Below are 10000 nucleotides of genomic sequence, written 5' to 3'. Positions count from 1 at the left end.
TAAATCTTAGTCATACCAATAAAGCTCATTGAATTGAATTGAACTGAATTGAAATTTAATTGATGGGTAAGAAAGAGGGCAACAGACAGGAGAGAAAGAGCAAAGTAGGAGAGACAATAAGAAAGCATGGTTGGGAGCATCATAAGAAAGCATGGTTGGGAGCATCATAAGAAAGCATGGTTGGGAGCATCATAAGAAAGCATGGTTGGGAGCATCATAAGAAAGCATGGTTGGGAGCATCATAAGAAAGCATGGTTGGGAGTCAAGTCAAGTCAAGTCAAATTTTATTTCTATAGCACATTTGCAGAAGTCTGAGCCGCACCAAAGTGCTTCACAATAAAGTGCAATAAACAAAAGAATGACCTAAGGCAGAAGGAAAAATAAAAAATAAAAAAAATGAGATAGATAGATAGAAAGACAAAAAACAATACAATACAATACACCCCACCCCACACACACACACACACACACACACACACACACATACACATAGATCATACATGTAGACTAAACAAATAAAAAATAAAATTAAAAAAAATTATGTTTACACTAGTGTCCCTCAGGTTATGGCATAATGATATATATTTTGCTGCCAAGGCAGCTGAAGGACCCTCTCCTGAGAGGATGGCCATTTTTTCATTTTTGTTTAGCTCTTCAAAATTTGGGTAGGTGGTTTTACATTTATGGAAAAAGGGTTGTCTTAATTCTTCATACTTTTCACAGTATAGAAGAAAGTGCTCCTCTTTCTCAACCTTCCCTGTCTGACCACATGTTCTTTCTTCTTTTGGCATTCAGGTCTTTCTATGCCTACCAGTTTCCACTGCAAGGGTGTGGTCACTGAGCCTATACTTGGTCAGGATTTGCCTCTGCTTTGTATCTCTGACAGAGATGAGATACTCTGCTAATTGATAATCTCTTTTTAGGGTTAGATAGAATTTCATCCTACTTTGGCTTGTAGTTTGGTTTCTCCAATGTTCCAAATAATCTTCTTTTGCTTTTTATTGACACAAATGTGTAGTTTGGATGCAGAACTGGTCTGAGCATATAGTGCATTAGTTGTTGTTACTGAATTAGTGAACTTCAGTACCAGCTGGCACAGGGGACTCTTTTCTGGGTTCAGTTCCTGGGTTTTTAATGCCATAAACTGGAGAGTTTTTGGGACTAGATTTCAGGTTAATTTTTGAATAGATATAGCCAATGGGTAAGGGCCTAATTCTGCTCTACATGCGTCGTTGGGTGTTTTAGTTTGAACTTTTAATACAGTTTGGCAGAATTCGGCATGTAGGGCTTCTGTAGGATGCTTGTCCCCTGTAGTGTAGCTCTGCATACTGAGTGGACCCCAAACCTCACTTCCATATAGCGCAATAGGCTGTATTATACTGTCAAATAGTTTGCACCAGATACTGACTGGTATATTTATATTGTAAAATTTGGATTTTATAGCATATAGGGCTTTTTCTTTTAGTGCATTCACTGCCATGCTGAAACGTCCTGATGCAGTAATGACCAGACAGAGGTACAGTAAGTATACTGCATTGTGTGCTCTAAGACGGTGCTACCTAGGGTGATCATGTGTCTGTGTTCCTGACATCTGTGTTTCTTCTGGAAAATCATGATTTTTGTCTTTGAAAGATTTACTGTCAGTTACCACTAGTTCATTGATGTAGATGTTGAACAGAGTTGGACTCAGACTGCAGCCCTGCCTTACACCACGTCTCTGTGGGAAGAGCTCTGTTTGTTTTTTGCCAATTTTCCCTCTGCATTTATTGTTTGAATACATTGACTTGATCATGTCATATGCTTTATACCACTTTCTAAAAGTTTGTAATATAATCCTGTGTGCCAAATAGAGGCAAATGCTTTTTGAAGTCAATAATGCAGGTAAATATTTTTAATTTTTTGTGTGTCTTTTACATGTTTATTGATAGTTTATTGAAGAGTGTGTAGGGTGTAAATGTGATCTGTTGTGCGGTGATCTGGGAGAAAGCCAATTTGATTTTTACTCAGGGTATTGTGTTCGATAAGGAAGGTTTGAATTCTGTCATTCAAAATGCAACTAAATGCCTTCCCCAGATTACTGCTCACACAGATACCTCTGTAATTGTTTGGGTCCAATTTGTCTCCACTTTTATGAATTGGGGTGATAATTCCTTCCTTCCAGATGTCAGGGAAACAGCCAGAACTTAGAACGAGATTGAAGACTTTCTCTCTCTCTCTCTCTCTCTCTCTCTGTCTGTCTGTCTCTCTCTCTCCCTTCACACACACATTGTCTGGCATAGAAGTTCACACTCATGTGATGCTTCCACACTGGAGCTCTCCAGGAATCAAAGAGAATCTCTCTTTCCCATGGTGCCCTCCTCCTCCTCCTCTCTCCAGATCTCTCAGGTGCGTAGCTACGGCTAAGGAGGGCTTGATCTCCTCTAGTCACCAGGAAGTCATCTGAAGGTCATCAGAGAGACTCTCACTTAGTGTCGTTCACATGCAAACACAGGATCCCTCCTTTCAACAATACAATGACTGGATCCCTCTAGATCAGGGGTCTCAAACTCCCGGCCCGCGGGCCAAATCCGGCACGTGTCCGGCCCAATTCCAGACCGCGACCTATGTCAAAATAATAATGTAATCCGGCCATTGAGGGTATTTTTAATTGCGACAAACGATACTGATTAAAATAGACGATAGAGAGGGTTTTTCAAGATGGCGGCTTGAGGAAAGGTTGTCACGCTGAGCTGGTGCGCTATTTCGTTAAATTTATCATTTTTGCCTGTAAGGAAATAGTTCTGTGGACTCTTACAGCTCTGTAGTAGGCTAACATATAATGAGTATAAATGCCTACTTTTTGAGGCAGGCGGATATCATGTCACGCAAAAAGAAGGCAAACCAGAACACTCCAGAAGAAGCAACACAGCAGGACAGTGAGGCTAGCGAAGATAACTTGCTAGCACCCGTACAACGGGAGATGATCACAGAAATTACTGCTAACATCTCAAAGATTATTGACGAGAAGTTAAGTCCGCTGTTACATTTACTGCAAGCACATCGTGAGGAGCTGGACAGTCATGGTGAACGCATTACAGAGGTGGAGGGCTGAGTGTCTGCTTTGGAGGATTCTGTGGGCCCAATAGCAAGATGAAGGCACTGTTAAGAAGCTAGAACAACAGGTGGCGGATTTAAGCGAACATGTCGATGATTTGGAGAATAGAGGTCGGAGGAAAAATACACGCATTGTTGGACTACCAGAGGGTGTGGAGGGTGATAACCCAACATGTTTTTTTGAATCCTGGCTACCTACAATCTTGAACATCGAAACTAAAACAGGCAGGATTAAGCTGGAAAGAGCACATCGCTCCCTAGCACCCTTGCCCTCCCCCACCGCCCAGAAACCACGATCGATCTTGGTGAGATTCCATAATTATCAGGATAAGCAAAGGGTGATGAGTGCCTCGTGGAACATCGGGACTAAAAATCAAGTTTTGAAACACGATAATTCCACCGTGATGATCTTCCAAGACTTCTCAGCTGCCGTTCTCCGCAAACGTAAAAGATTTGACGGGGTGAAGAAACGTCTGAAAGCCATCGGAGTTTCATTAAGAGTCACCTTCCGTGGCTCAACGAAACTATTACAAGATCCGGATATGGTGGAGAAGTAGTACATCGACTCCCTCGATCTGACCAGTGGTGATGGTGGCTCCTAAGCCTCAAGAATTTCCTGCCTCTTTATTTTCTATACTATTATTTTTTCCCTTCCCTTTTTGTTTTTTATTCTCGATGACTGCTTTCATGTGAGATCCACACGCGATGACATGAGTATATTGAACTTTACAGCTCAGATCTGTCTTCTGTCTTTAAGGAACCCCTTTGCTCGACATCTCTTGATTAGAGAAGGACAGTGTTTAGTTTTAGGCCTAATGCCAGTATGCTGTTTGGAATATGTTTGTTTGTTGTTCGTTAGTTGTTTGATGTTTAGTACTCGGCTTACATTCTACTCAAATGATATCTTAATGTACAGGCAGTGGGCTCAGATTATATTTTTGTTTTATTTGTTGTATTTTGTGATTTAAAATGACTATGCCTTTACTTAAATTGTGTACTTGGAATGTTAATGGTATCCATACACCTGTTAAGCGTCGAAAAGTACTGACTTACCTTAAACGGGAGGTTCATATGTTGCAAGAGACCCATTTAAACGAAATAGAACATTTAAAGTTGCAGCAAGGGGGGTATGATCCGATTTTTTACATCAAGGAGCAGGGGAGTTGCTATTTTGTTCCAGAAAAACTTACCATTTAAAGTCACACACTGCATTAAAGATAAATTAGGACGGTATGTCATTATCAAAGGTGAATTGTATGGATAAGTGATTGCCATTATGAATGTTTACTACCCACCTGGCCATCCTAGTGAATTTCTAGCTACAGCATTCTCTGAATTAGCCGATCTCAATGTCAGGAATAGTTTTGTAGGAGGAGATTTTAACTGTCATTTAAACCCTTGTATTGACAAATATCCTGCAGGGCGAATGTCCACCTCTCACCATTCTAAATTCATTAATGCCCTTTGTGAGGATCTAGATTACATAGATATATGGAGGGCCCAACACCCAGCGGATAGAGAATATACCTTCTTTTCAAAAGTTCATAAATGTCATACACGGATAGACTATTTCTTTGTTCCTAAACCTTTATTTCAATCAATTACTTGTAGCTCTATAGGCAGCGCAGTTATATCTGACCATGCTGCTGTTTTTATCCAGTATCAAGTTGGAAATCCAGTCCCACAAACGAGATATTGGAGGTTTAACCCTTTAATTCTGACAGACCACAAATTTATATCTTATTTCACGGAAGAATTCCAATCCTTTTTATCTATCAATACAGCTTCTACTGAAGACCCATCACTTCTTTGGGAAACCTCTAAAGCCTTTGCTAGAGGTCTCATCATATCGTATGTGTCCAGTAAGAGGCGCAGGCAGGTTGATCAAAGAAAAAATTTGGAATCTAGGCTTAAGATGACTGAAAGGGACTACATTATGAAACCTTCATCAAAGTGACTTAAAGAAATTTCTGCATTACGCTCAGCCTTAGATTCCCTTTTAACAGAACACGCAGAGGCCCAAATTAGATTTGCTAAACAAAGATTATACGAGCAGGGTGATAAGGCTGGGCGATATCTGGCTTATCTAACAAAGAAAAAATCAGATTCTAAAATGATCCCTTCAATTATAGATGATACAGGTGAGCAGATGTTTGACTATGTAGCCATAAATGACACATTTAGGAGCTTTTATGAAAATCTTTACCATTTGGACTTAAAGCAGGATACCTCAGATTTAATGGATACCTTTTTCTCCTCTCTCAGTCTTCCAAAACTGGCAGAAGATCAAAAGTTCAGACTTAATGCGCCCATAACCAGAGAGGAGGTACTGGACGCTATTAGTGCATTGCATTCTGGGAAAGCACCTGGGCCTGATGGGCTGAGTAGTGAATTCTTTATAAAGAATTCCAGAATCTATTAGTTGAACCTCTGCTGAACATCTTACAGGATTCCTTAGAAAGGGGCATCCTGCCAGCGTCTCTGAGGGAGGCCAACATTTCGTTGCTTCTGAAAAAAGGAAAACAACCAGAGCAGTGCGCCTCCTACAGGCCAATATCTTTATTAAATGTAGATTTAAAGATTCTTTCTAAAATATTGGCTACACGATTAGAAGGCTTACTCCCTGTGCTCATTCATGAAGACCAAACTGGCTTTATTAAAGGTAGTAAATTCGTGCAATAACATGCGTAGATTACTGAACACTATTCAAAAGTTCCATCAACAGTCAATGGATGGTGTGGAAGGCGTTCGACCATGTCGAATGGCCCTTTCTTTTTTATGTGTTAGACAAGTTTGGCTTAGGTGAAAAATGTATCAGTTGGGTTCGATTACTTTACAATAATCCTCTCTCCTCTGTTCTAACTAATGGATTGCGATCTCCTAATTTTTACAGAGAGGCACCAGACAGGGCTGCCCCCTTTCCCCTCTTTTGTTCGCTCTTGTTATAGCACCCTTGGCAGAGGCAATCAGGAAAAATGAGGACATCTGTGGTCTACCAATAATCAATAGACAGCATAAGATAACCCTTTATGCAGATGATGTCCTGGTCTTTATGCCTAAGCCTGAGGTGTCTATCCCTAATCTCATTGACACTATTAGTAAATTCAGTGCCTTCTCAGGATATAAAATAAACTTTGACAAATCAGAAGCAATGCCCCTGGGTAGTCTGAAGTATCAACCTAAAACTCCATTTCCATTCCCCTTCAGGTGGTCCCCATCTGGCTTTGTTTATTTAGGGATATATATAACCCCAGATTTTGATAAAATGTATAAAGCTAATTTCACCCCTTTGTTTGAACGCATTAGATTGGATCTGGAGAGATGGAATACATCTCTTGGCTGGGACGTGTGGCTCTCCTGAAAATTAATGTTTTGCCTAGATTGCTTTACCCTGTTCAGATGATTCCAGTTCTTTTGTCTCATAAAACCCTTAAAAGCTTGAACAGTTGGTTTAGCTCCTTCACATGGGCAAAGAAGAAGCCCCGCCTCAGTTTAGCAACCATGTGCCTTCCATCGTCAGAGGGTGGTCTTGACCTCCCCGATATTAGGAAATATCAGTTTAGTGCACACCTCCACTTTATCACTGACTGGATACGCAAAGATCCTTTGTCCATATGGTTGGATATAGAAAGTTCTATGTCCAAACTACCTCTTGCAAACCTGTTATTTTTAAGAAAACCTTTAGTTAATGCATGTCATAATCCAATTACAGTCTATACTGTCAAGGCCTGGAAGGTAATTAGAAGATTGGAGGGTAGACATAAATCCACTTCTGTTTTTACACCAATATGGGATAACTTAGATTTTTTGCCAGGAATAACAGATCCTGGTTTTCAGATCTGGAATACTAAAGGGATCTCCAGGCTAGGTGATGTATTTGTTGGAGACACATTGATGTCCTTTAGTCAGTTAAGTGAAAAGTATGATATTCCTAAACAGGATTTTTTCCGATACCTTCAACTAAGAGATTTCATTAAAAAAGATCCAACAATTCTTACTGACCAAAGCAGTTAATGCATAGAGTGACAGCTCTTTTCACTTCAAACAGGCCACTCCATAGGTTTCTTTTATAGACTGCTTAAGGAATATGTCACTACCGGCACTTTACACTTATAAGGTAAATGGGAAGGAGAACTCGGCGTGGAGATTACAGATGAGGAGTGGGATGAGGCATGGAATAATGCAAGGACCTTGAGTATCTGCAACAGGGTTAAAGCAGTTCAATTAAAAATTTTGCACAGAGCTCATATATCCCCTCCCAGCGTCATAAGTTCAGTGCTGACCTCTCCCCCCACTGTCCTAAGTGTAAAATACAGATAGGGAGTCTCACCCATTGCCTGTGGTCATGTTGGAAAATTAAACATTTTTGGAATATGGTGGGGCAAGATATAAACAGGATTTTATCCATGTCACTACAATGTGATCCTCTTTGCATGTTACTTGGGATAACAAACTGTTTTATTAATGATAAATAAAAAGAGAAATTATATAAAATGTTAGCTTTCTGTGCTAGGAAATGCATCTTATTAAATTGGATAACTGACAAACCCCCCTCTAGAACACAGTGGCATAAAGTTGTAATAGAATATATATCACTGGATTATCTGACATGTAAATTGCATGATAAAGATAACATTTTTCGCAGAACATGGGAACCTTTCATGTCCTTTATGGGGTTAAATATTGAAACCATACTAATATGAGGATTCATGTAAAACTGGATAAAACCTTTATTTATTGTATTTCATTTCCAATCTCATGTTAATTTATCTTGTCATTCTATGTCGTCATTAATGAGAAAAGTCTGCATATTTGAGTCTGAGCCGAGTCTTGTTCTTTTGTTGTATGTTGTTTGTTTTGTGTTGTTAAAACCAATAAACATAATGTTAAAAAAAAAAAAAAAAAAAGACGATAGATCCAAGTACGGTGACAAATCTCATTTGTACTCTCCTCCACTATTTGCTAGACATCCAAAGCTTGATTCAAACCCAAAATCGCTGCACAAAGTTTTCAGGAAATACTTGTATTACACGCGATAAACACGAAGACGTGCATTTGTAATGACGCGGAAGCGATGCAGGCCATAGTTTTGCACAAATTGAAGCAGAAATAAGCCTACACAAAACGTTCACGTGTGATGAAGTCTTGGGTAGGCTTGAGTATTCACCTATTCTGATTCTGAAGGAGAATATCCTTTTGGAGATTATGATCGATCGTCTATTGACAGTGATAGTCACGGTGCGTCTGTGAATGGAGGTGCGTCTTTGCATGTATACGACGGTGTCCACTAAGCATACCATGCTTATTTCGACCCTCTGCCCAACATAGCTTGGAGGTTGCAGTGGTAATCGTGATGATAGTGTCCGTAATGGACGTGGTACAGACAGCAGGGGTAGTAGAAATAGGGCTCTGAAGAACTACAAAGTCACCCGCGATAGGAACTGATTTGACCAGGATACTTTATTGTAGGCCTTGTGGTTATAGGCTAGTAATAGTTTACTATTGTTGGTACAACGTAGGTGTTTTCCTGTTAATTTGTTATGTGGGTAATATGACAAAAAAAGAAAGTAAACCTGCTCAAATATGTTCATCCAGTATTTACTGAAAGGTGCATCATTTGAGGTGCTTGCCATCCAGTGGCAAATTAGATGGGTAAATTTACCCCCTTCATAAACTTTTGTTTACACTCAAAGATTTTTACATTTACAGTAGGACTTTATCTCTGACCACTTTCAAACCATGGCCTTTTGACATTTTGATATAAAAATCCAATGGTGTTGCTTTCTTAACCCTGATGCCTAGTTTGCCAGGTTTAAAAAAGTTATGAGAGGAAAATATTTTTGGTGTGAAACACACACATAGGCCTACCTGTTTTTATGCTTTTTTGTTTGTTTTTATAATTTGTATTAATATTTATTTTATCATTATTTTATTTATAAGCTAAGGTTGCTAGCACAGGTGTCTAAAAATAGATAAAAATACTTGCACTTTCTGTTTGTAGTTTTGTGTTTGAAAATACAGTATTTGAAAAAAAAAAACATTGCATTTTAGGAAATAGCCATTCTTTTTTTGTATTATTCTTTAACACTGACGTGGCCCTCCAATCAGATGACATTGGTGGAAGTGGCCCCCAGCTCATTTGAGTTTGAGACCCCACAAATACAACATCTTTCTAACTCCCACAATCAGGTGATCCTTCTAGAACTAGATCCCACAAATTGGAGATCTTTCACTCTAGATCCATCAAACGGGTCTTTCAAACTAGATCCCACAATCTGAAGATCTTTTAACTAGATCACACGACCAGGAGATCTTTCACTCTAGATCCCACAAGTAGCAAGTTTCTCTAACTCGATCTCCTCAAACATGAGAAAATCCTGGGACTGGATCCCTCACATAGAGTGCGCATGGCCATGCTCTGAATCATCTGGGTGTGTTTTTTAACGTCAGAGTGACTGTGCCCCTCACACGTCATCAAGATTCACTCTCGTCAGTGGAAACACCCAAGGGGAGGAAAAGGCTAATACGCTTTGTGTCTCACAGCAAACATTTTAAATGTAGAGAAAGAGAAAAAAAAAAATATTGAATTGCTGAACAGTAAAGACTGCAATAGCAGCAGTGAATCGAAACAGCTCAGGAAAAAGCACCAAAAAAAAAACTAGGCCAAAAGTTTAGAATAATGTGATTTGTATGTGTGAGAGAGAGGGAGAGAGAGACAGAGAGAGAGAGAGAGAGAGAGAGAGAGAGAGAGAGAGAGAGAGAGAGAAAGATTCTTGTTTGTGGATAAATTGCCCCTTTCCTTTAGATCCCTGTGGTAGTCCTTGCTGAATCAATATCAGCTCTCTCTCGAGGTTGACACATCCAAATTGCTTTTAGACTCATTTCCACTGGGGCCAAGCCGCAAAAG

At 39.6% G+C, this 10000-nt stretch overlaps 1 protein-coding gene across 1 annotated transcript in view; it reads right to left on the bottom strand.

Moving 5' to 3' along the window:
* Nucleotides 1-10000, bottom strand: part of hcn4 (hyperpolarization activated cyclic nucleotide-gated potassium channel 4) — a 106970-nt gene that overhangs the window by 50910 nt on the left and 46060 nt on the right. The gene's annotated exons all lie outside the window — the stretch shown is intronic.

Source organism: Alosa sapidissima, chromosome 14 (genome assembly GCF_018492685.1).
Source record: "Alosa sapidissima isolate fAloSap1 chromosome 14, fAloSap1.pri, whole genome shotgun sequence".
NCBI lineage: Eukaryota > Metazoa > Chordata > Actinopteri > Clupeiformes > Clupeidae > Alosa > Alosa sapidissima.
This window is presented reverse-complemented; position numbering and strand designations above follow the sequence as displayed.